At 38.6% G+C, this 26,264-nt stretch overlaps 1 protein-coding gene across 14 annotated transcripts in view; it reads right to left on the minus strand.

Annotated features, from left to right (window-relative positions):
- The window catches only part of OTUD7A (OTU deubiquitinase 7A), a 149,752-nt gene that overhangs the window by 91,630 nt on the left and 31,858 nt on the right, over nucleotides 1–26,264 (minus strand). For 4 of the 14 annotated variants that reach the window (XM_080608052.1, XM_080608056.1, XM_080608047.1 and 1 more), the window contains exon 1: nucleotides 23,239–23,457. The exons of 9 other annotated variants lie outside the window; for them this stretch is intronic. The gene's annotated coding sequence lies outside the window, so the exon portion shown is untranslated. Of the gene's footprint in view, nucleotides 1–23,238; nucleotides 23,459–26,264 lie in introns of those variants that run through there. One more of the 14 variants, XM_080608057.1, reaches the window with a different exon arrangement.

Consider the following 26,264-nt stretch of genomic DNA (forward strand, 5'->3'; position numbering starts at 1 on the left):
TAATTTATATAGAACCAGTGAGAACTATATTGCCAGTCAGAGGAGTAAAATATTACTGGAAGATAAGCTGGCAAAGCAAGTTACCTACATACAGTCCTAAAAGCCTCTTAACCTTTGGTCAATCCAGCAAATTATAAAGGAGACAGATAATCTTCCCAAGATATAGAAAACAACAGAAAAGTGGAGAAGAAAGTGCCAAGTTACATGACATAAGAAATAACACTATTATATCCTGGAAAACCTCCACCCAAATCCTGGAAAGAGAAATAAATAGAAAAACGTCTTGCAACACAACTCCTACTAAATCGATTTAATAAAACAAATTAATAGCTACTGCTGTAACATATTTCACTAGGCAGTAAGCTGCTAAATTCCTTTCCCCACTGAAGGATTGCATTTTTAAGTTTCCAAAGCTCAGAAGTTTTGCTTTTGTATTAGGTACATCATCCGCTGACCACAGCTGTAGTTCAGCTTCTGGAGAGCGACAACTGCAAGTGCAGATCCAGCAGTGGAAAGCTGCATGCATTATTTCAACAATAGATCCTGACCAAAAGCAAACCTTACTGTCAGCAGGAACACACTGTGGGAGCAGAATCTCTCCCCCTCTCTCTTCAGGAACAGCAATTTCTAGAGCGTTGCATCAATAGTTTTTTGCCTCAGTATCAGAAAAAAACATCCTAGCTCATCAATCACAAACATATTCTCAGACACCCACAGCAAAACCACCCCCAAACACTAGGCAAAACGTATATATCTACCAAGAAAAAAAAAATCTGACAGATGAGCAGTCTTTTTAGCAAAGTAAATCCTTTACAATTATCAGACTTGTATACTGTCTTTTGATTTAACTACCCAGCTACATGGATTGCTGTACGGATACCGCACAGAATTTACTGAACTTTCAGTCTCAAAATCCTAGCCTTAACTGTCATGTTACAATATTGTTCATTTGAATGACAAAATTCATTTAAAGATGAACTAGATAACATAGCAAGCAAGCACTTACTTTTAAAACCTATGAGACTGAATAATTTACCATCTCCTTTTCTGTCATACATTTACATGTCCAGATTAGAAGTATCCATCTCCCATTATTACGAATACATTTTACTATTGTTGTTGTATGGCAAACTTTCAGAAAGCTCCAATACAAAATATCTTAGTTGGGTTCATTGTTTTGTATTTGCTTTAAGCGATTTTTCCACTTAGACACCTATCGAATTCAATTCTCACTCTAGCCTACAGAATTTTCAACTGTGAGCCTGAACTACCAGATTTCATCCCCCATTACGTGCAATCTCCTATATCAAAGTTGACTATTTTTCCAGACAGACACCTTGAACTCAACAGTTCTTCCTAAAGTAAAAACACACAAGCAATTCAAAATCTTAAACGTTCTCGGTATTTGAAATTCTTTTAGATTATACAATCAGGCCTACTGAAAAAGAAAAAAAATGAACTACTCAAGTCTAGTCTTGATGTATCCGCCCAAAATATGAAATTAATAACAAACATACATAGTTACCTTTAGTTGATCTAGTCCTAATCAGCTAGCTACATAATCTATTTATTCTGTTATCTGGACTACAACACAAACAGGATATTCCCTCTGCCACCTAGTAATTGTAGCCATGTGTGGTATTTCTAATCAGACGAAGTACGTACTCCTTAAATAAACGGCTAAATCCAAACCATGCAGTTCAGCCTCCTTCGGACTTTCTTAAAGGTAGAAAAGTGAATTATTTCTGCCAGTTAAAAAGAAAATATTAATCAGAATTATGATAAACTAAAAATTTTGTGAAAGCACAAGCTGAAACTGTCAACAACTCTACTGCTTCTCATACTCCAGAAGAAATTAAAATTATACCACTGATTGGGGGGAAAAAAAGCTTTTATTCCTCATGAATTTTAATCTTGTTTTTCACTGTGCTACTTCTCTCAGGATTTGGGAAACGCATAGTACTGGTGTTCATCAGAACATGCCTACAGGCCCATAGGCACGTTCTTACTTAGCTTTCATATTTCCCATACAAGACTGCTGCTTTGTTTTGGGGGCCTTTGCCCAGGAGAAGGCTGATGAAACTTCTCTTACTTTTATCTCTGTATTTCTTACCTTAATGACTATGCAGAGTTGTTGTATGGTCTTTGACATGTACAATAAAAAAGACTGTATTAGTAACAGAAATTTCTGAGAGAACTGGGACTCCTGAGCTGCTTTTTTATAGCTTCAGGGAGGTGGGGGATGACAGATTTTGCTGACATTTACTCTTGGATAGCATTGAAATGTGAAACAGAAATGGTTCATGAAATGTATGTTGCTTTCTTCACAGTATTGGAAAATAACTCTACTCTCTTCCCAAATTAAACATAAAAGAACGCTTCATGATAGCTGCTTTATGCAAAGCTTATATAAATTGTTTTTAGCCATCACTGTCTGGTCCAAAGCTTAATTCCACTGAGCTGCTGAGAATAAAAGATGGTGATTAAAGGAATACAGTGCCACTTCAAACACTATTTTTGTCATGTATGAGGAACAATATCATAGATTTGCATCCTAACGTATTTCGGAATTTCAGTATATGGCTGTGATATACCCCAACCCAGAAATCTGGCTGGTAGACTGTAGTGAGTGACATCGGTCTATAATAGTTAAAGATTACCGGTTTCATATAAAGCTGCATTCATCTGATTTTAATACTGTCCAGCACAGGACATGCTGGATCTGATTTCCAATGCTGAATTGCATTAACAGGTTGAATATGCAATTGTGCTGACCTAACAGGTAAAATTCAGTGTATCAAACACTATTTTCCCTTCCAAAACACACACGTCTGTCTGTCAGTCTCTTTCCTCTGGACAGATGCCGTAACTCCTCCTTTTATTCAAAGATGTTTTCTTGATCATGAAATCTAAAAGATTTACTACATACTGCACCTTTTCCTTCATAATCCAAGCAACTATGGGAATCTATGTTAACTGCAAACCAAAGCCAATGAGTAACCCTTCCTTGTGTAATTTCAAAATTTTGTATCAGCAGTAACACACACATTATATTTCTAGTTTTCATCAGCCATGTTAGTTTTGATACAAAAATCCTTACACATTACTTCTGTCAGACACTGCTCAGGCTTCTGCCTCAAAGTCGCTTCAGTAACATCCAGCTTGACACATAGCTAGTACACTGCTTCATCGAAAGAGATTTAGCAGTTCAGTTTTACAGCTTCGTTGTTCCGTGACTTTAATGGACCTCACGTAGTGTCTCCTCAGAACCTGTTGCAGAACATTGACCGATTTACTTCTAGTGCTGGGCAATGGTCATCACACAATAAATGTCAGTCATGACTTAGATTTCATAAACAAGTTCCAAAACCATCTGAATGACTCATTTTGACACACAAAGTATTCACGATTTTCTGACTTGAAAGAACATTTTATTTGGGAGAGTAACTTTTTCAAATTAAAATAATCATAATAAAACTTTTTAAAAAAATTTCTCAGAACTAAAAAGAAAGAATTCTAGTGGACTATCAGGTATACTTAAAACGTCACAGTCACGTTTTCCATTTCCCACTTCCCCTATAAGCTTTATCTAACAATCCATTCTATGACTGAAAAAACTGGCAAAGCTAAATGAACAGATCACAATTAGTTTCACCTTCAGCAGCCAGTTGTAAATTTCTGATTATTAGAGAGGGAAATCTCTCCCTTCCTTATCTGATTCAGTTTTTAGTTTTAATTACTGAGACTGCAACATAAGCACTTTCTGAAGCAAAAGTAGTGAAAAATGAATAAAGCATTTAGAGAAGGCCTCAACACAGAGAGAAGTGCTATTAATTTCAGTGGGTGGTATGCTTAGAGACATGACAATAATGTAAGTAGGGACAGAGTAAAGCTCTTTGGTTCCAGTCCAAATCTTTCAAACAGAATGCTCTAATGAGAGTCCAAAGTCTAAATTTAGGTGTCTAAAATTAAAACGGACCAACTATCTAAGGGGTCGACCTTCTGTATCTTCCAGTTAATTTAAGATACAGCATGGTTACTCCGTTGTATGAAAAAAGCAGATCACTAGTAGTTTACATATAGAACTCACGTCCCAATTTTAAGGGCACAGGTTTACCATACAGTCATTTCCTGACCTTCATCAGTTTTCCCCAAAGTTGAAAACTTGGCCTCAGAGACAAAGCTCCCTTTGTTCATAATATTCTTACCATCAAAAACTTTCTTTCAGAAATAACTGGGCATGTTTATTCAGGCTATTCAAGTTTGAATCTTTATCTTGGGCAATAACAGAACTGATCAACACATTAAGCAGCTCTTCCCTTACAGTTTTTATAACAAACAAAAAAATTAATTTGACAAATATCTCCTATCCATTCCTTCACTCCCCCTTTAAGTTCTCTATCAAGTAAAGAATAAGGTAGAACTTTGAGTCACTGTTAATCTTCCAAACATTCAGTAAACGACAGTTGAGAATGATTGGAAGTTGTAGAATTGCCACTGCTGGACAATAAAAGATGGATTAATAGGATGTGGACATCTACAAAACATCCATTTCCAAATGGTTGAAAAGTATTCAATTATAAAGCAGCACTATTTTTTTTTTTTACCCTCCTGTCAGTCTTATGAAAAATCTTTAATAGAACCACAAAATAGAGCGCTTTAACCTGCCTTTAGCCAGAGAGAATGCAACAGCCTCAGAGACAGATTACATAGATGCCATCCATGATTAGGTGAGAAATCTTTTGGGGACTTCATTTCTATTGCCATTTTGCCATTTTGCTCCACACTTGCAAACACAATCCACTGGCCCACTTCTGTCCTACCTGCCTATAGAAGCTGTGGAGTTCCTACTTATCCTGGCTACAGCATCTGACTCTTCAGCTCAAGCTGAGGAGAGATGGGCTGTTAGCATTACATGCTCACACTTCAGCACCTGATGTATCAGTTAAGAAGGTGATTAGAATAATATCATTTTACAGATATTCTTTATGAGGAAGGAAATGTTTTAATAATAAGAGCTCTTAGATAAGCCAGTAACCACATAGCAACTCGTCAGGAACCCCAAATTCCCCTTTCCCCACAAGAAACATCACAGTTTTGTATACGACATTCTTTGTCTTGTAGAAACAACGACTATCTGTGGCGGTTCAATCACTTCTTGCAGCTGTTAGGGTTTGTTTTTTTCATCCCATGAAACAAAACAAATGAACACATAAACAAAAATGAGAGTTTTGTCATCTGAATTGTCATTCCTTGTTGTTAATGGTCTTCTTATTAACCAGCATGTTTTCCTATCTAAAAGAATGCAAACTTCACCTCTGTATGAACAAACATTCTGTAACATCGCCTTCTTGCTTCTCAAGGAATTTCTTTCCCTCCCAGAAAAATAAAACGAGAGCAAGAGCCCTTCTCCTATAAAAGCAACCTCAGCACCCTGTGTTTGTATTATGCAGAGGCCCTTCCTCATCACTTTACAGAAAAAGCAAGAGGTTTTACAAGGTGTGTAGTTACACCGCAGTTACTTTCTTTGCCTTTCCACAATGACAGAAAGAAGCTTTTGTTGAAAATGTAAAATTACAGGGCTTGCTTTTCATTAGGGATTTTTGTAATGCTCTAAATTACGAAAAAAAAAAGTCTTGAACACATTCATCTCACCATTGGTGAGTAGCTACTGCAGATATATTCTCTCATTTTACGGAAGTAGTCTAGACAAGCTATTACAATATGCCACAGTTTTCAGATTTCCCATGATTGAACAGCAAATCAATAAAACGTTTTGTTACAGCTCTCACTTTCAGCTGGATGCTGACTTTATTTATTTCTAAGACCATACGTGAATCTTAGGCAAAATGTCATTAGCACCAAAGAACTTATAAAAAACCCTAGCATTTAGATGCTTCACAACAACCAAGATTCGCTACGTACAATAGCTGCTCAAGTTGCATCTTGCTAATAGTAACGAAAATGTTTATTTAGAACAATAAATGGTCTGTTGGTTGCTTGGCTGACTAGTAATCCACATTGAAAATATCCCACATAAAAAATGGCTTGAGATTTTGGGGAGAAACTAGAAGGTGATTATTGCACTCAGACACCAGAATACTGCAAGCGGTTCTATGCATACGTTACGCTTCTGTGCAAACAAACCACAACAGAAATGAAACACTGATGGTATAATATCAGAACAAAACCAAATGAAATCCAAGCCCATGGTGAAGGGCTTAAGAAGCCCTGCATCAATCAGTCCCTAACACCACCTCGCCTCCTCGATCTTCCCTGCCAGGAAGTCAGCAGGGCCACAAGAAGGCCCTCACCATGCGCTGCATGGCCACATTCCCTGCTGCCAGCTTGGGGCAGGACAGACAGCTGGACGACAAACAAGGGCCCATGGAAAACCTGACACTACAACAGGGGCAGCAAGTTATCCTGTTCTTTATGTACATACACTCACGCAGGTAGGCACTTGTACATATAAACACACTTGCATGTGTTTTGTTTCTTTTTTTCCTCTCCTAGAAGTGTATAACCATTTTGTAGCCAACATCCCCCTCTGCCACAAGAAAAGGCTTATTGTCTGGAATAAGTGAAAGAGAAAATGAAGAAGTTTCCTCATCTCTGAAGCTGTTACTCATATTCAAAATCTTTTCTCCTCTACATACCCTGAACTGCAGAAATAATAACCAGAGAAAGCAATGTTTTGCTTCTGCTAAGTTAATAAAGTCCATTAATATTTACTTCAAATATGCAAGCATTTTAACGATAGAAAAAAGCCTTTGAGTGCTAACAGAGAGATGTGTGACGAATGCTTTTGGACCTTGAACCCCCAGTTAGAGTAATGCCTTCTGTTTCTGTAGTCAGTTAGCTCCAGACATGAAGCAACAGCCAGCTGTTGACCCTTCCCAGTGCAGCAATGGGACACCCTCATATTAACCACCTAGAACGCACCAAAGAAATGGTCATCAACAAAAAGTTAGACAAAATGCTTAAAATAAAATAAATCAATATTCATAATGAAAACAAACATGTTTTCTTGCTAATATTAGTCCACCCTCCTTTTAAAAATTTCATCTGTATGTTAATACACAAATAATCACACAAAAGACTCCCTTATTGACTAAAGGGCTGTACAGGCATGATTTTTTGTGTGTATGCAGTATGGCAGTTTGTGAAAGTTCTCACATTATGTAAGACCTCCAGATAGTGTAAATCCTGAAATTGTCACGAGATGTAAACTGGCAGTCAAACGCCGTCCCTCTCATTTCAACACCAACACATATTTAGATTCCTCCCCTATAGAGTAATCTTATAAATTCAGTTCCTTTAAGAAAGCCAAAGACGATAGATATCTGTGTTACTGAAGATCAGAGAGTACAAGGTAAATAAAGGTTTTCCTAATGACACCAAAACCAGCTTTCAGCATAAGTACGTTAGTTGTCATAGACAAATGAATAGCTTAAACTGCAATTGCTAGCCAGCAGCAGATAACTGGGTGTGTGCTTTCATCTGTGGCTGAATGTCCAAAAGTGAACTTTCGAACTCTCAACCAGAAGCCTGGTACTTGCTGCAATCCGTAGAGGTTGGCTGTAAATTTTGAAAGTACCTGGAATAAACAGAATTGGCACTTTACAAGTCCTTCAATCAATGCAGAGTCAGAATCTGCAATTAAAAGACTGATCACACCTTATGTTTCTGCACGCTATTCAGATTAGGAAAAATAGGAGTTTGGATGCCAAAAAGAAGTATTTGCAAAAAGTAGAAACAGAAAAAAAAAAGGGGGGGTGGGGGGGAGGGGGAGAGCTGCTAGGAGAGAAGAAGGTAAAGATCCTGGCTGGAGAGGAGGCCCTGAAAGCAAGGGAAAATCCTGGCTATCATATCATAGATGCATGGAGGTCAGTGAGTGCCAGGGGACGCCCAGGCCATGATGCCAAGACTGGTAAATACGAGGAGCTGCAGAACACAAAGCAACATGACTTTCTACCCTTCCTGAAGCTGCAGTGATCTCTCTGGTGGGAACAGAAGTCAAGAACATAGAGCTGGCAGCAGAGCAGCTCAGTGAGTATGCAAAATGAATCAAGTATGGTAAAAGCTCAAGCCTTCTTGGTTCTTAAATAAACCTCAGGATATAGTTCCACTAGAGGCCATTTTTTGCTGTTTCACCTGTGACAGCTGTATTAATTTCTTGTTTGTTCTCCTCCACATGCTGTAATCTACCTTACGAAGAGTACTGCCAATTTACAAAGTTTAAGCACACTTTATTCACTATTTACAACATAAAAACATAAGAAGAAAAAAAAGAAATCACACCTCAAAGAACTAGAAAACATCTATACAATTAAACTTCCTTTATAACTGCAGGTCTCAAATAACTAGGGTTACAATCATAAAAATGTTTTACTAGAAAACAGAAAAGATTCTTTCAGAAAAAAAAAATCATTTCATCCTGCTAGCTGCTACCTCATGGAAAAATGCAGTCAACTCACGTTGAAAATGAAACACTAATCTACAGTCGAAGTTCATAACAACAAAAAAAGGTTATGAATCCATGGAAGGGTATCAAAGATTATTATTTTATTTCATAATTCCCATTTTATGTATCATGAAAGGAAGCAGGCAGAAGTATAAAAGGTTGGGCAAAAAAGAGCATCTTAGTCTCTTGGGAGTTCATTTTATGCTGTAATTGGTGAAAAGCCTCCCTAAAAAGGTTATAAATGCCGTATTAATTTCATTAGGAAAGCTCCCATGGCATATTAATTTAGTTTCTGACACTGTTACTGCATCTTTTCAGATACACGAAATCTTAGAAGTAAATTAACATATAACAAATATATGTATGTGTATATATATATATATAACAAATATATAACAAATAACAGTAAAGATCTGAGAAAGGCAACTCTTTTAAACAGATCGGTGATAATTCAGCTTGGAAGCATGCATGTTTATTAATACACTAATGCTCTTTTCTCATTAACAACATACTGACACAGCAAGAGATAGCAGGCTATGCTATTTAAATTATGTTATCCTCGAGGCCTTTGTATTTGCAAAGATTGCATGAGCAACTCTCAGAAGATTAATGACCTACTCCTTTATTTAAGGCAGATACTCATCTTTAGTGATTACATATAAACTCTGAAGCCAAGCATGAAATTTAACAACTGTCTTATCTTACGATGCTAAGAAAGATGGCTTTTTTCCAAATACTTGCTACACTCAACACTGGAGGTAATTCTAGACACACAAAATAGTTTAAACGCCAAGTTGTACAATTAGCATTAGCAGCTTCCTCATCCTGGCCTTCATTCTGTAATCAGATGTGCAGGCCTCTGAAGCTACCTATGGTCTCATTAGTTAGAAGAAGCCAACAGAAGCTTTCTTTCATATGATAAATTTATGACATATATCTGTCAAAATAAGCACGCAGATACTTACAAATTTCTCATGCTATTATCAAGTTTACATATAGAGCACGTATTCTTTACTGCTACAGCTTTTCATAAATTCTAAAACCTGCATGTACTTATCTGTTGAGATGTCCTGAGCACAGCTATCATTTAAAAACAGTTCTTTTGACCAAGTTTCAAACACGTGCCATTCATTCAGCCTCACTTAGTCATAAAAAAGGGAATAAAACAGAGAGCTTCTTTAAACCACAAAGATGCAACCTGTACAAAGCTGCTACTTTGTATTCATCCATGATATTCATCTAAGTAATGAATTAAGAATCTACAAATCAGGATCAAGTATATTGCTGAAAGAGGATGTTATAGTTCAACTAGACCTAGAGGGTTTTTAAGCAGCATCTCCACCACCAAATTCTACAGCTATGGACTTACAGCCTAAGCATCCATTCGTCAAAAAAATAAAACTCCACTGCAGCCAATAACAGATGCAAAGTCTCTGAAGAATTTATCCATTAGTACCTAGAAGCTATATTCTGGAATTTAAAAAAAAATGTTTTAAGAACATTCAGCCCTACTCCTGCTACTCCTGTGAACACTAACACACATTTTATTATTCTTTGGGCAACTTCATTTCATATTGAGAGGTATGAAACAAATATTTCAGATTTTTTTTTGTTTGATGCCTGATAGTTATTCACAAATAAATGTAACCCTGTGGTGACAAGCAAGAATAGTGTTCATCAGCCAACATACATCGATAATTGTTCTACAGTATTTTAGATCCACAGCAGCAAGAATGAAGTGTAATTGGTTGCCAATCAAGTATGTGTTCTGCAATGATTTTGAGGAAAATAAGTAATTGAAAAAGGCATTGCTTTAGTACAGAAGGGAGGTTGGAAACAAATGTACAAAGCAAGATACGTGTTACTAAAACAAAATTTTAAACCCATAAAAGCGTGCACACGGAAAAGAAAGGCATTCAATATTTCTGAGTACACGGGACTCTTAGTCAACCATGGATGAAAATACAGCATGAATGGTAGTTTCCTTTCATTAGATTTTCTTCTGCACAAAATTAAAAGCAGAAACACCACAGAATCACATATGACCAACTAGCCCTCTCAGAATAGGAACCTAGCCAACTGACCAGTATTCGTAAATTTTGATCATTCTTATTGAAGAGTAATTATTATTGAATCACATAGTGTTTATTTTACGTTATACGCTCAATTTATCATGACCATGTTTCATTCTAATCCAGTTTAAAAAAACAAAAAAGATAAAATTGCCTGCTCTTCAGGTTACCATCTCAGGTGGCAAGAAGCACTGCCTTGCACTTATGAACTGTCTCCAAAAATATTGTATTTCTTAACAGCAGTGTTTGCTCAAATGCTCTAAAATCAACAAACTTTTCTCACATATACAATTGCTATTGGTACAGGAAAAAAAAAGCAGAAGGAACACCTCAGAGACATGACATTATGAAATGTATTTGCCATGGCTTAGGAAGGACTATACAACTGCAAGTTTGGTTTTAAATAGACATGTCTAAGGGCTAGGAAACTGCTTATTTTCACAAAGTAAGGAAGAACACAGAGGACGAGGGTCTAGTGCTGAGCTTCAGATTCACTTTTTTTTCAAGTATAGGACCAGTTTTTGGATTGGGGTTTCACAGCTTAACTATTAATGAAGTTACGATTTTACATGGTGGTTTAATCATCAGAATGAGAAAAAAAAAACTTTTAGAAATCCCTTCACATGACCTTGAAGCCTAAATCCCATTCTAAGAAGTTATGTGGTTTTTGAAATCTCTCTCTCTGCATGGACTACTGATATTAAAAATAATTCATTGTAGTCTTTCTCCCTCCCCCCACCCCAAAAATAAACACCACTAGGAATCATTTCAAGTATTGCCACACAAGACTTAAATGTTCTGCTGCAAAAACACTAATCAAAAGATATACGAACCACTGTACTCTTAAAGCTCCAGTCTTTGTTACATTTGGTCAACTTTATCAAATCCTGTGATATGTGCATATGTAGGAAGATACACTCATGAAGAATTCATTTGTGAACTACGAGTAATATATTTAAAAGAAATGTGCTTATTATTAACTATAATATGTTTCCTGTAAAACTGTGAAATCCTGCTACTAACTTCTGTAAATACAAGAAACCTTCATCTTATTTAACATGCATTATATGCAGTGACCCAATTTAACAGTGCAACGCTTGAAGAAAAGAAGAGCTGTTAGATCTACAAATATATAACATCACTTCATTCCAGCCAAACAAACGCGGAACATGTAGAAGCAACACAGAAGGAACACTGCATCTTATTAGCAGCTCTCTGCATCCAGTTATTTTATTAAACAGATGATAGGCTTTTAATTCCTGTGCAGCCAGAACACAACAACAACAACAAAAAAAACCAACCAAACAACAACAACAACACAATATATTTCTGGCAAACTACTGCAGGATTAGCAAAAGGGGTTTCAAAAAGCTTCCTCAAACAATGTTTTGAAAATGGCCTGAGCCAAAAAAAAAGTTTTATGAGTATTTTTTCTATCACAGGAGAGGGTTCACATGACCAACAAATAGACCATCCCTATGTTAAAAAAAAATGTACGAGGTTTAAAACCTTCTAAAGGTTTTCAAATAAGTATTTTTGCTATTCATCAGTAACTCATTCTTTCAGAGCATATGCCTGTAAATCTTCACCTACTTTTTCAACAACCTCTTTCCTTTCTATCAAAAAGGCAAGAAGCCCCTTATACCTATATACATGTACACAGTTCCATGTATACAGCTTTGCATTTCATTGGCTTTGTAACTTAAGCTGGAAGATCACATAAAGGTCATATTTTGCATAAACATCTGTATAGAAAGTTAAGATCTGCTTTGGTGTTTTACCTTCATAGCAAACCTCATTCTCACTGCTGTATTTAAAGAGAAAATGGAACAGATGGTGTAGGGTGCTCAGTATCTCAATTTATACAATTATAATTAACACCACATTAAATTTTTCATGGTACGATGATAAAAAACAAATAACATAACCACAAGCTACCAAAATTAGTTTCACTTATTAGAGAATTTTTCTCCTAGATCTCCAGATTTTACTGTACAACACTGAACCAGCTGCAAAATAGCCTCCTAAGACTCTGGAATATACTGTACAGTACTGGTAGGGTACAGTTTCTAAAGAAACTGTTCATTTTTTTCTCACACTAAATATACGTTCCATAGACGTACCCAACAAAGGTATGGTTTGGGGATAACACAACCCCAGTAAATCACATCTATAAGGCAAACCACAATTCTATTTTGTCCTACTTTAAAAGTGAGTACACTGACATAGCATTGTTTCAAGCAGTGCAAAATAGATCTTTTCTCTATACACATCACTCATGGCAAGTGTCTTAAAACATCCAGGACTTAATCTGAAGCTTCCTGACAGGAAAAGATTTTTTTTTTTTCTGCTAGATGCAAACAGAGTAATGGTACCAGTAGTGAACTAAATCCACTTGTTGGCCATTCGCTGCTTCAGCATTTCAGCTCAGAATGTGTTTTCCTGGCACAACTGTTCCCTCTGAGGTCACCTTCTGCCAAAGAGACTCAGCACTCCACAACTGAAAGGTTATTTTCTGACATTATTATACTACAAAAGGTCTGGGGGAGGCAGGTTGTTTGTTTCCTTATTTTAAAGCTCCAGACCTTTCTTTCACCTGTCCCCAAGGACTCTGGCAGCTTGACTCTCAGTGACCAGCTACAACCCCAAGTTATTTAAGTCTTAGACAGAATCTTTTTCGCCTTCACCAGTAAATTTCAGATTTGTACAGGAAAACAGCTCACAGAACATATGTAAACAGAATCTTCATGCTGTTTTGTATGTTAATATAACCTCTACATAAAAATAATTGGCGTAAAAACAGCCATAGGGTCATTCCCACTGGCCATGACATACAGTGCACAAAATAAAATTGTGCGCTCTTCAAAACTTTTCCTCACAGAAATAAATCATCTTCTAAGGGAGGGAAATCTCATTATGAAATCCAAAGAGTATTCCCTCTCTTCCTTCAGAGTCTGTAGATGTACATTTCATGACAACCAACTGGCTTCACAGACATCTTCTCTCATAAGAACATATCCCTCTGTCTGTAATGGATAGGAGAGTATTGTATATTAAGTGAGAGACATGCAGACTGAAAGCTAACAGCTGAAGGAACTATTTCTCCCATTTGCATGTAAAGTATAGTTTAAGAGACAAAACTAGAAAAAGGGAAATGCTAATGGCTTTGTTCTCAAATTCTGTATCAAAGAAAGTGAAGAGATTATCAGGTAGATACAATCATCAGCTACAGATACTTACAACTGAGATGCTCAGGCACAAGGATTCATTCCCTTGGTAGCAAAAGCCAATGATTTATATTTCCATGTTAATTGAGGTCTAGACTTCACTAGTTCAACATATTGTGCTCATAATAACTTATCTCAACCACCTGATCTGCTCTAGCACTGAGGGAGGGCAGCCAAGCTAGCAATCTTCAGCTGGATGCACATTCATCAGGCTTCCCAGTATGACTACATATTGCTTATCTGCTGAAATGAGCATATCATCTTTTTGCGGTCACAGGGCTACCAGGCCTGCAGATAAGCAATACATCATATCAGCAAGGCACACGTGCCAGTAACTCACTGCCTTCAGAAAACACAAGGACAGCTTGCTTTAAAGAAGATTCCTCCATGTGCAGTGAGTAAGGAACAGTTTGTGCCATGTGTTTATAATCACAGACAAAGCAAGTTCAAACAGACTTGGACCCCGTTGCAAAACTATTGTCAGTTCTCCCAGTCGTAAGTCCTGAGGTGCAATTCCCAAACCACTACTAGCCTCTGGTTGACCCCTCCTCCTTTGCCAATTACACATATTCTCCCTTGGAAGGTTAAAGAAACTGAGCAAAGTACTTGGGGATGGATTAAGCAATAGAAAAAGGCTATCTCCCTTTACAAAGATGATGTAGCCCAGAGAGAGACAACATAATAATGCTTCTTGTTTCAAACATGGCTCTAGGCTTTATGGTGCTACTTAGTCTTCTGCACATGCTTTTATGTATGTGTCAGAAGAAATCCTGAACAATGCAGAATGAGAAAACTGTAAATTGCGTTGCCCAGGAAGTATTACAGACCTCTACACATGGTTTCAAGAGAACTTCCCTTACTGAAAAACAAGGAAGAACAGATTAAATTTCATAGAACATTCTTTTTTTCCCAGCCCTTAACTTGTTCCTTATTCTTGCCAAAAATAGGCATCCTTCTATTAATCCTGACTAAATTCTGCTTTGAGCATTTATGCCTATGCACTGATGTCTATCTATCTTTGTATTTCCTGCCTCAATCCTTATACTCAGTTTGGCATCTCAGGGCAGAGATGCAAACATGATTAAACATAGAAGAATAAGACAGAAAAAGACAATCAGTAAAGCATGTCTGGAGCCTCCCAGATTAAGAGGATATTATTTATGTAAGACCAAACAACTTTTCCTAGCTTATTTCAAACTCTGCCTCCAAATATTTAGCAATGAACAGAAAAGAGAAACTCTAGCATAGCACAAGCACGCATGAGAACTTCAATTATGAACAGAGACGTGAAGTTTGCATAGCTGAGGTACTAGCATATTGCATCCATATACTGAAGCCCGGAGGAACAAACTGTCAATTGCTCAGGAACACACAGCTTCTAAAGGACCTATCATTTCAAGTGTTCCTCATTCAGTAAAAGTCATCCACAAAAACATGGCCCAAAAATTCATTCATTCATACTGCTCTTTCAATACAAAATAGACATCATATAAAGCAACGTATCAGAATATCTGACTTCCCCCTTCCCCCTCCAGGGACATCAAAATTTTACATAAGGGGCTGTGAGAATAACTCATAGGACTTGGAATCCTTGTGGCACACTGTCACTCAGACATTGAGCTTCCTCTAAATGACTTGGCATTGGTGTAATCTCCCATCATTTTGTTTGAAGTCTTGCTTTTTAAAATTATTGAAAACTCAAAAATGAAACATTTATAGAGAAAAATCAGAAATGATAAAGCATCTCAGCTGTTATTTATTTAAATTCCCCATTTTCTAGTTAACCTCACAATCTGTGAAATTAAGACTCAGCTGGTAAATGATTGGGCATCCCAGTACTCATGATTCATGAAAAGCTTGCAACTTTTCAATGTCTTTTTTTTTTTTTAAAGCATCAACTTATCAAACTGCATATACTTTATCCACGCGCATTTATTTAACATTATCCTCATGGCCTCTGCTGAAGGACCACTACGTTATATATTACTTCTCTTAATTTGTGCTGAAGGGAAGTCCCTCTCCAGTTCTTTACTCAGCTGTACTTGTAGAACTGATGAGTGCACAATTTTTCCTGAATCTTTTCCACATGTTAACTTTACCTACATGTTGCATACTCTGACATTAACCGTGTTGGAATTACATACATCTGCCTTTCCCGTATACTCTATCCTTCCTTTAATTCATCTGTACTTTTCCTGAGACAAAGATGGAATGAGTTATTTAGAGAGATACGGGAGGTGATTTCATTGTTTTATGCTTAATTACAGTTTGCCAAATCAATGCTCTCTTTACAGCAAAATCTTCTCCTCCTATTACCACAGTGTTATTTAATACATCTTTATGCCCTCCTTTTCCCACATATTGACAATGTAACAGCTCCAAGACCTAATACAGAAACTATTGGATTATTAAATACTCTCAGGTGAGAGACAGCCAAGTTTCTGGTAAGCAGTGGTAAATCTGACAGTAAGTATTCCTGACCTATCTACTTCCAACACTTCAGTCTGGATTCTGCTCTCACATAAGCATGTTATTCTGATTAGAGTGCATGTGCTGTCTTACCTGTATCTAAGCGCAGGATTTGATAGCCTGCATTTCCTTCTACAGCTTGCCACTTACTACAGACTGAATCTAACTAATCAGCTTGAGTTTACCACCATCAAGTATCCTCTAAACTGATCTCAGTGCTGACAGGGAAAACTATTTAACACATGACAGAAGCTCCTTGGCAGTACCTTAGAAACTCTGAAGGCAACATAAGCGTTTTCACAGAAGCTTAATGAGAATGTCTCTCTAGATATATATCTGGCATCACTGCCTTCTGTCCTTGCTTAGAAACTTCCAACAGCATATAAGCACCTGATATAGTCGCTCACGGGTAAGAGAGAAATGACTCATTCCAACCAAGAGACAGAACAACCCAAGCCAGGGACTGCTTCTGGTACTTTGTTTCTTGTTGTAATAGATCTCAAAAGAGAAGGAAAAAGATGGTCAAGTAAAGATATTGTCCACTCTATGTTCTTACTTAGCATTCTTGTATTTAATACAAAGATAAACATACAGTAAACATGTTATTAATTGATAGCTGGATGAGGCTTCCAAACTACATCTATAATTAAGAAGTGGCTAATCATTCACCTCTAATTTTCTTACCATGTATGTGACTTAAAGCAAATGATATGTCTTACATTTTAGAAATTATCTCACTGAAAGACTGAGATTTTACACAGCAGCATCTTTTGGCAAGTGGCAACTCAAAATTAGCACTTAGCAGCAACCTCCCTGCCTTGTTAAGCAGTTCTGAAAGACAGACAAAGTTTCTGTAGTCTTGGGCCTTGATGTATGCTAATAAAGGCAATTTCTAAGTTCTGGGCCTTCCAGAGTAGCTTCCTATGACATCCTGAAATAAGATTCAGTTCATGATTTATATAGTTCAAGAGAGAAAAACCCCTTTACAATGTCACATTCCCAAATTAAAGCTCTGTCGTTACTCTACTTGGAGCGCTACCATTCTTTGCTGAAAGAGTGTTTTTGAAGAAAATGATACTTACTGTACTCTTTAGAAAGTAATTACAGTAAAAGAGAGTACAGTGACTTAAAAACAAAAATCAGTACTGCAAGAAAGGCTTCTACTCCAATGTCCTTGTTCCTGAGACTAGAAGGAGATGGTGGAATGACTGAATTGTCAGTCACTCATGCATTCAATATTTAGACAGGACCAATACAATAACCTTAGCCTGGTTTGCCATGTAACACAGAGCAAAGGAATTCATTCAATAATTTGCTCGTCGGGAATATAAACACCAGCAGAATTCCTGTGAAGATGCTGAAAAATAAAAGGCAGAAAAATGGAGATTTTTTTCCATTCAGACTTCCTAATAGGCAATGATTATTTTACCAGTTTCTATGGTACTATCACCATGGCAGCTAGCCATTTTAATCAAAGGCATTAGAACATGTTTCTGATAACATCATAGCAATGGCTTAGAAATATATTGCATCTCCTGGCCATATGCAGCAGCAACAACTTAGTAAATTTCCATATGACAGAGGTCACTAAAGGCATCAGCAGTCATCAGGATTAGAAATGTGATATTTCAAGCATCTAATAACGAACAAGTTCTCAGTGTTCCTCTTCCAATATTGTTTTTAGAATTAGAAAGTATAACCATTGTGACAGAAATGAGAATCAAAATTAATTCTTTCTCAGCTAGCTCACTTTCTACATGGGCTTTGTCCTTTCTTTGATTAACTAGTCAATACACATGATTACTCAGTAGATCCCAAGAGAATGTGCAAGCAAAAAAAATTCACCACAGAGCACTGAGTAAATGCAAAATACCGACAGATAAAAACAGCTACTTTACTCTTGCATTAAAAAACAAACAAAAAAATATATGCTGTTCTTCATACAGGTTAGATGGTATTAAAATGGTATCAAATCACTGCATACAAGATTGAAATCATGATCCAAGAGCATAACTCAGTGTTCTAATTGATGAAACTCTAAACATACGATGTGAAATTTAATTAATGATATATTCAGTAAAATTAGTATTTAGCAGATATAATCATTTCGGGGGGGGGGGGGGAGAGGAAGCATTCAAAAATACTTTCACCAACCAAATTCTTACATTTTCTACCTTAAATAATCAGTGCTGCACTTCAACATTTTAATGCAACTTTTCAACAGTTTCTTACAAGTACAGGACAACAACAGTGAGTAATGATTTTAGGAATCCCCTTCAAACTGTCAAACAATTTAAACTAAGAAAGAGTAATGGACATCCTTGTACGTAATCTGTAAAGCAGCAAGAATAAGCTATGTTCATATATGTAATCTTGTTCTGAACGCTTACTGTATCTAACAGGTCTGAGCCAAAGACATTACATTTAAAAATAACTAATTCTAAAACCAAGATATAATGCAGAAAGACTTGACTCTTGTGAAGTACAAGCTAAAGGAAAGCAAATTTACATTAACATTTAATGCTGTACTCGACAATGTAGGCTGAAAGCAAACCTCAGCACTAAATACTAAACTATAATAAATACTAAACAGGACAATAAGCTGTCTAAAATACAGGGTTGGGCCAAACAGGGAGAAAAAAATAGTTTGAGGATAAAAAGCCAAGTGACCCTTTCCTAATTTCACCAGAATTAAATGACATGTGTAGAGTTGATATTTGGCACTTCAATTATTCACATAGATGTACAGGAATTCACATAAGGAGACTGAATATTCTGCCAGCTAAGGCTGGAAAATAAAATTGTCCTTTATGAAACAAATAACAACCCACCACTTCTTCTATAATTTATATAAGAAATTTTAAAACTATCTTAAAGTTATATTCTTGTCCTGAGGTTTCCGATTCTTTTTCAAACTAAAATGTATTGCAAAATGCTGAGAAACTCCAAAACATTAAATGAATTTATAAACCCTTTAATTAAAGCTAACAAGCATATCCAACAAAAAATTATGTCATTGACTTCAAAAATAGACCTTGTTTTTAGAACAATTGAAAAGACTGAATTGACACTATTTAGACATAAAACCGGGGTCTACAAAGTTTATAAACTGAATTAAATATTCACCAATCTCTCTACTTCAAGCCTAAAGCTTTCCCAAGAGTCCATTCAAGAGATATTTAATAAGGTAAGTACAGTAATGTCAATAATGTTTTGCAGCAAAACAATACAGCACAGAACTATGACTAAAAATCAGTGGTATAAACACGTCCTAAAATAGACAGCATTGACCTCAAATAAAGGAAGAGCAAAACTCTGAAGTAAACTGAGAAAAAGACTTGAAATTAATCACAATTAGCTTTGTCTCTTCAAACTACCTAATCAAAAATACTCGTTACACATTCAATCGTGCTTTGAGAACAATGGAAAACAGAACTAACTGTACTTCAAATCTCCTGTATCTCCAGCCTCTCCATGATCATCAACTTTCCCGTTTTATTCCCTTGAGTCAGTATTTGGGAAAGGACAGCAAAATAAAAAGAAAATATGAAACAGAAAATATCTGATGGTGAAGTATTGGTACACTTACACGCACATACTAATTAATCTGCCTTTATAATAAAAATTTAATTACTAGCAAAGAACTGCAAACAGTGCTGCCATCTTAACTGGGGACACTTGGCTTCCTCAGTTGTGCCACGCACTGTCTTAGCAAACCAATGATAAAGAAATACAAAAACGCGCAGTGGCACATCCATGCAACTTTATATCCCGCTTCAATGGGTAAACTTCTGCTCTTACATACAAGACTCTACTGCTGAATTTTCAGATCACCTAGCCAGCCAGGTTAATCTCAAATTTTTGTCCATTGGGAAACGCTGATTAATTTGTTCAGAAGGTCTGCATACCATTTACCTCTATGCTTTGGTACAAATGTCCATGAATGCATTTGTGTGCCTGTGCAGCGCATACTGGGGACATAGCAACTATAAATGAACTAGTAGACTAAAAAATATTCAAGAAAAAGCCTTTTCTATTTTTTTCAGTCTTCAATTTAACGGCAGTTGCACTTGACATCTTAAGGGCTTACCACTTCCTTAATTAAAATTTTGTTTATTTTTTTGCTTAATATGAGTCCAAAGATATTTTATAAAATTCAAGTCAAAAGAAGATTCAGATTTCATGATGGTTTTGGGAATGTAGAATATATTAAGCTGAAGGAGACTTCATTGAATACAGTAAGATCTGAGGTCTAGATTACCTGGTGATAAATATTCTGCAAATTCTGTTAGTCCTTTCCCTCTTCCAACTCCAACTTTCCTCTCCAGCAATACTTAACTATGTGGGACTATCTTACCAGAGCTGTTTTCTTCCTCCAAAGGCTACAGAAGTTAGTGTCTCTTAAGGCAATAATGATATACCTATTTTAAAACTCTTATGTGTCTATGATGAAAACAGAATTTAAAATATAGTAAAATATTATTTATTTTCCCAAACACAGACATGAAGTCAAAGGACTCATACAAGACATTTAAATATGAAGACATCACAGTTATTAGATTTAAAACATAAAGTTTTAAACTATAATTTGATACTCTACGTATAGTCTTTTGGCTAAATAAAACATAGATTCTCTATTTTTTCTAGCAAGTAACACGCAGGGCAATGATTAGCGCAATGGTTGCATTGGTAAGATCTGAGTCAACATTCATACACCTGCCCACATACAGCTCTGCAAAAATCCTGACCTAGAGACCCATTCACTGGAAGTCTCTTCAGTCCCTGGCCTTTTTCTGAATCTGCCAGCATGACTACAAAGGACATCTGCCAGGGGCAACAAAAGATGCAGAGGCAGGCTTACTAAGTACCTTCCCCACCTGCTCATTCCATGCTTACTTGAAGTCTACAATATCAGCCGTTTTCACCCTTATTTGAATTTATACAGGTAAACCAAGACCAAAGTCTTCCAGATCCCATCTGCAAAAAAAAAATTACCTTTTTCAAAAATTGATACTACATTATGATTAATCATATTTTAAGTATATATACACATACACACATATATATAAATGAAGCTACTAGTCTATTATAAGTGATCCTTAAACAGCCTCAAACGCTAAATATTTATTATTTTATACATGAATTAAGCTGTCCTGAGAATGACTGAGCTTCTTGTAAACTAGAAACATAAAAATATAATGTCACAAAAGAACAAGATGCACAAAAAAACCACTTCTATTCCACGTCATATCATCATTGCTAATCTGTGCATTCTCATTTGGGTGCTATACTCCACACCACAACTGATGTTACAGCCTTATCAAAAGGATATGGGTTATAGGATATAACGGAAGGCATCCCAAAGCAAGGCAGGCATCGATATTCAGCTATACTTCACGCTCAAGTGGGGAAACTCCAGCATGCCCTTGTGAGAGCAGCACATACACACCTGGACAAAATCTGGCCTTCATCCACAGGAGAAGGGAGTCCATTTAGACAATTCACATCAACAGCAGGAAATGGAGACGGATCCAGCCTCAACTGCTATCACACTCATTATAACAACAGATTATAAATAACAAAACAGTATTTTTCCTACCAAGTGTACTTTCAATTCCAGAAGCTCAATATAATTTCCTTTAAATCTGTGCCGTAGTAACCTTTCCTAAAGTCAATGTCATCCGTAAGGACTGAGTTAGAATAAAATGTGGGCCAAATTTATCAGACATTAGTTTCCTTTGGATACAGAGTTTAAAACACTGTTTCATCCTGTGTGTGATTTGAGCTGTGTATGTTGTGTCCAGCAGCATATTTTCAACCATTCCAGTGCAAAATACTTGCCCTGACCATCAGTTTCAAGAATTTGACTGATATGGTGAAGGTCAAACTAAAAGTGTGAAAGGTTTCTTTCTGTTCACATATAAATTTGTTTCTACATGCTAGACATTGTAACACTGACCAGGCCTGAGGAGAGAAACCTCAAGAGTTCGTTAAAATACAACACCATTAGCATCGGCCAATGTAAAGGTACATTTCAGGGACAACAGAAGATATCATTTCCCTCTTGCAGCGTGGATCTGTGTACATCCGTGTACCCAAGAGCACTGTGGTGTGTGCATGGTAGCAACCAGCAGCGAGGAACTTACTGTAACAGAACTACAACAGAAGTAGTCAACAATTTATTCTTTTATCTTCAGTACTGGCTCACGAGGGGTTCTGCACCGTTATTTCAGATGGATAATAACGAGCTCCAGAAAGAGCTTAGAACAGGCATATTCCTACAACCTCCAGGGTGAGCGTAGGGGTAGACAGCTTTTAAAATTTAGCTTATGTAAGGTCGTGTGCCTTACTGCATTATGTTTTATATGCACATTCTATCTCACTGCACCGTGTCACACCCCGCAAACTCCGAATGACCGTTATTCGCCCAGATCCTGACAGCTTCCCCTCCGTAGCTGTACCTTTCAGAGGCAGAACACATACCATTCGTGCATCTAACACCTCCCTGCCGGAGGCCGATACCCCAAAAGCCCTGACAGGGCTGGGGAGGCACAGGAGGCGATGCCACCTGCCCAAAGCGGCCTCCTGCCCGAGCAGGACCGGCCCAGCCGGCCAGGGCGCGGGCTCCTGTGCTGAGATAAAGCCGCGAATGCAGAAGCGGAGCCGGGGCGAGAGCCTGCAATGCAGAAACCCTTCCCGGAGCTGAGCGGCGAGCTGGGGGGGCCGGGGCGGGGGCAGGGGCGGCAAACCTGCCCACCTCCCCGCCCCAGCGGCACGGGGAGGGGGCCCCAGCGCCCGGCTTTGCCCTTAGCGGCACGGCCGAGGGCACGCAGCGGGATCTCCTGCGGCCGGGGCGAGGCAAGGGCAGCCCGCGGGCAAGGGCAGCGCTGCGGGCCGGGCCGGGCCGGGCCGGGCCGGGCACACCTGGGCCACCTGCCGCTGCACGGCACCGGGGAGCGGAGGAGGAGGACGAGGAGGACGAGGAGGGAGAAGCAGCCCTTACCTGCCGCCGCTGCTCCTCCCGCAAGCCCTCACTAACCCAGCTCCATCTTCCTCCGGCCGGGGCGGGGGCGGGAGGGGGGGGGGGGGAATCTCCCAGCCGCTGCCGTCCCCCAGCTGCTGCTTTCCGTCACCGCTGTCCCCCCGCCCGCGCTGCCCGGCGGAGCGGCCGCCCCTCGGCCGGCCTGCAGTGAGGCGGGAGGGAGGCGGGGGGCGGGCCGCCGGAGCCGCCTCCTCCCATGCAGTGCCGGGCCGCAGGGCCCGCCCCGGCCCGCCCCAGCACAGCGTTGCGGCCTCGCCGCGGCACTGGGCCGCCGGCGCCGCCCGCCCCGGCCCGGGGAAGGGGGAAGGAGGGGCCCCGGGCTGCCGCCTGCCCCCCGGGGCCGCCTGCACACAGGCTGCGTTCGGCCCGGCGGCTGCTCTCCCGTGCCTTCTGCCGCGATGCTTCGCGCGTTTGCTCGAGGGATGGCACCTTCAGCCTGCGGTAACTTCTCCGATAGCCTGGTTCCTCCTCCTCCCGTGTCCGCAGGTGTATTCTACCTCATTCGGCTAAAGCTACCTGCCCCGCACCAAAGCGGTCTTGCACTTCCACTCTTCCACCGGAGTTGAAAAGGAAACGGGTTAAGGGCCGTCATTAGACTCACCCGAGCACTGCCCTTTCCCACTTCCCATCACAAAGAAAACCAGAAGCCTGCAAGAGCATGGACTCGGGCAGAACATGTGGGATAGAAGGGAAAAATCACCAGTGCACAACTGTCTGTCAAGAGAAGCCTCCTTGTTTAGAAGCACCAAGAATTCCCGACCGTGATTAGCCTCCTAGAGTTGTCGAACAAATCAGTGACAGATAGAGCAGCACTAAATCTTCAAGGAGTCACAAGATGTAAATGAAACACCATCAAATGTTTTGCGCTGACACGTCACCAGATGTGCCTCCCCAGATGTGCTGTGTGTGAAGAAAGCATTTTCAGTCATAAGCTAAGGAGGTTTGATGATTAGGGAATAAAAAGAGTTACTTATGTTCTAATTCTCTACTAGAACCCCAACATCAATTGAGAATACTGTTGAAAACTCTCCAAAGAAATTCCCCCTTACTTTTGAAACCATTTCCTTTTGTAGCTGAGGAGAAGGTCAGAAAAGAAAACGTTAGGAAAACTTCCCAGCTGGTCTTACATCTAACCTTTTGCTGCAAATGCAGTGAGATACTAGCTTTTGTCATACAACCCGTGACAGGCAACAAAACAAAACAAACAAAAAAACCCAGTATAACAGTTCTCTCCAATACAACTTCAGGCCTCCATTAAGTAAACTCCCATTATTTGCCCTTCCCTCCACTATTCACCTTAGAGGAATTCTTTACACTCATCATTGAGGATTTCTAGGTGAGCAGAGTTCTCTGCTGTGCTCTCAAGTTCCTTCCAAAAGCAAAACAGTCCTGAGCAGAACAGTTTCTTGGTTTCTTCACCAATGTAAAGCCTAGCGTTCTTTAAGTGCAGCAAAGAAAAAGTGTGAAATATGTGGACAACAGAGGCAAAAAGACAGTTACAGAAAGGTACTGAAGCAAAGTGGGGTTTTATCTGAAGATTCTAAGTTGGCCAACTGGTAACACGGAGTCAGAGATTCATTGAGATAACTGCTGTGAAAAAGCAGTCAATTCTTTCTTTCAGGCAAAGACAGATATAATCACAGCAAAAGTCTGAAGGGATTTGCTTGACTTCAGCAAAGGAAAGGGTGCCTAAAGAGATGCAGGGAGAGGCTTTCCTATTGAGACTTCAAGTTTTCTCATTGTCTTTCCTTGCCACTAGCAAAATTTTATTTATACCACCATTATGGGAATGCAAATATGTTTGTAACAGTCAAAGTCCCACATGAAGTGTGAAAATTCAGAGAGGCTGGATCTAGGTGAAGTGTTCACATACTTTGGGGACGTAATGTTCAACCTCAGCAGAAATGGCAGTATCTCCACTAACAGCTGTCGTAACAGATTTAAGAACCAAAATTCTTTAGTCCATGAATACTGTGATCTCCCATCTGAACATCTTCCTCCTCTCAGAACTAGCAAGTAGGTATGCAGTAGTCCACAAAGACCAACCACTCAGCAAGGTCATTCAGAGATCTTAAATTTCTAGGCTTTTAGAGAAGGCAAGCATGTGTAGGACTGACATTCCCTGCAAAATCTATTATCTATTGCATCATTTCTGTGACCACACATGGATGCAGGGTTTGGAAAAAAAAAAAAACACAACAACAAACAACCTACCCCACCAAAAAAAAAAAAAAAAGGAAAGAAAGTATCTTCACAACTGAAGTGTTCTACACTATTCATTAATCCTGGCAGCTGAGTGGCTGTCAGCGTAACATGACTGTGTAAGTAGACAGGTTCCTGTCATGGTGAAAATGATCAGACTTCTCCCTGTCTGTTCACATAAAGCATTGCCACTGTATTGTATCTCATCACCTGTCTTATATTGCTCTGGGTCAAAGGCAGAACTGATCATAAACTAAGCAAATTACTCTGAGCTTAAAAATATTCTGGCAAGATAAAGCTCATTTCTTGACTACTACCAAGCCAAAATACTGGCATAGGTGTTCCTGCCTTCTAAGGATGGAAGCAGGTATCTCCTTGTTTTTGTAGGTAGGTAAAAACAGAAGCAGAACATCCCTGCAAGTATGGTGGCAATTCTTCTGCTCACTTAAAACTGATAATTTTTTTCCAGTTAAAAGTAAGAAAGCATGAAAGAAGTCTGGCTCCTCACTTCCTTTTTCTGTTTTGTGTAGGGAGGGAAAACAAACCTGTGGGCCAAGGGTTCATCTTATCCATGAAACATATACGCATTGAAGGGAGTTTGCAAACTTATCAAATTTGAAGAGAACAAGGAAACCTTTTGCATTCTAACTGGGCATAGTAACATTTGTGCTTCAAGCTAAGAAATTGTATTACTAATAATACTGATTTTTATAAAAATATTGTCAAAAGAAAGCATGCTGCAATAGTAATTGAATAAGCATTCTACAGCATGGTTTGAATTCCAA

This window comes from Anser brachyrhynchus (assembly GCF_964034855.1).
Source record: "Anser brachyrhynchus genome assembly, chromosome: 11".
In the NCBI taxonomy this organism is placed as follows: domain Eukaryota; kingdom Metazoa; phylum Chordata; class Aves; order Anseriformes; family Anatidae; genus Anser; species Anser brachyrhynchus.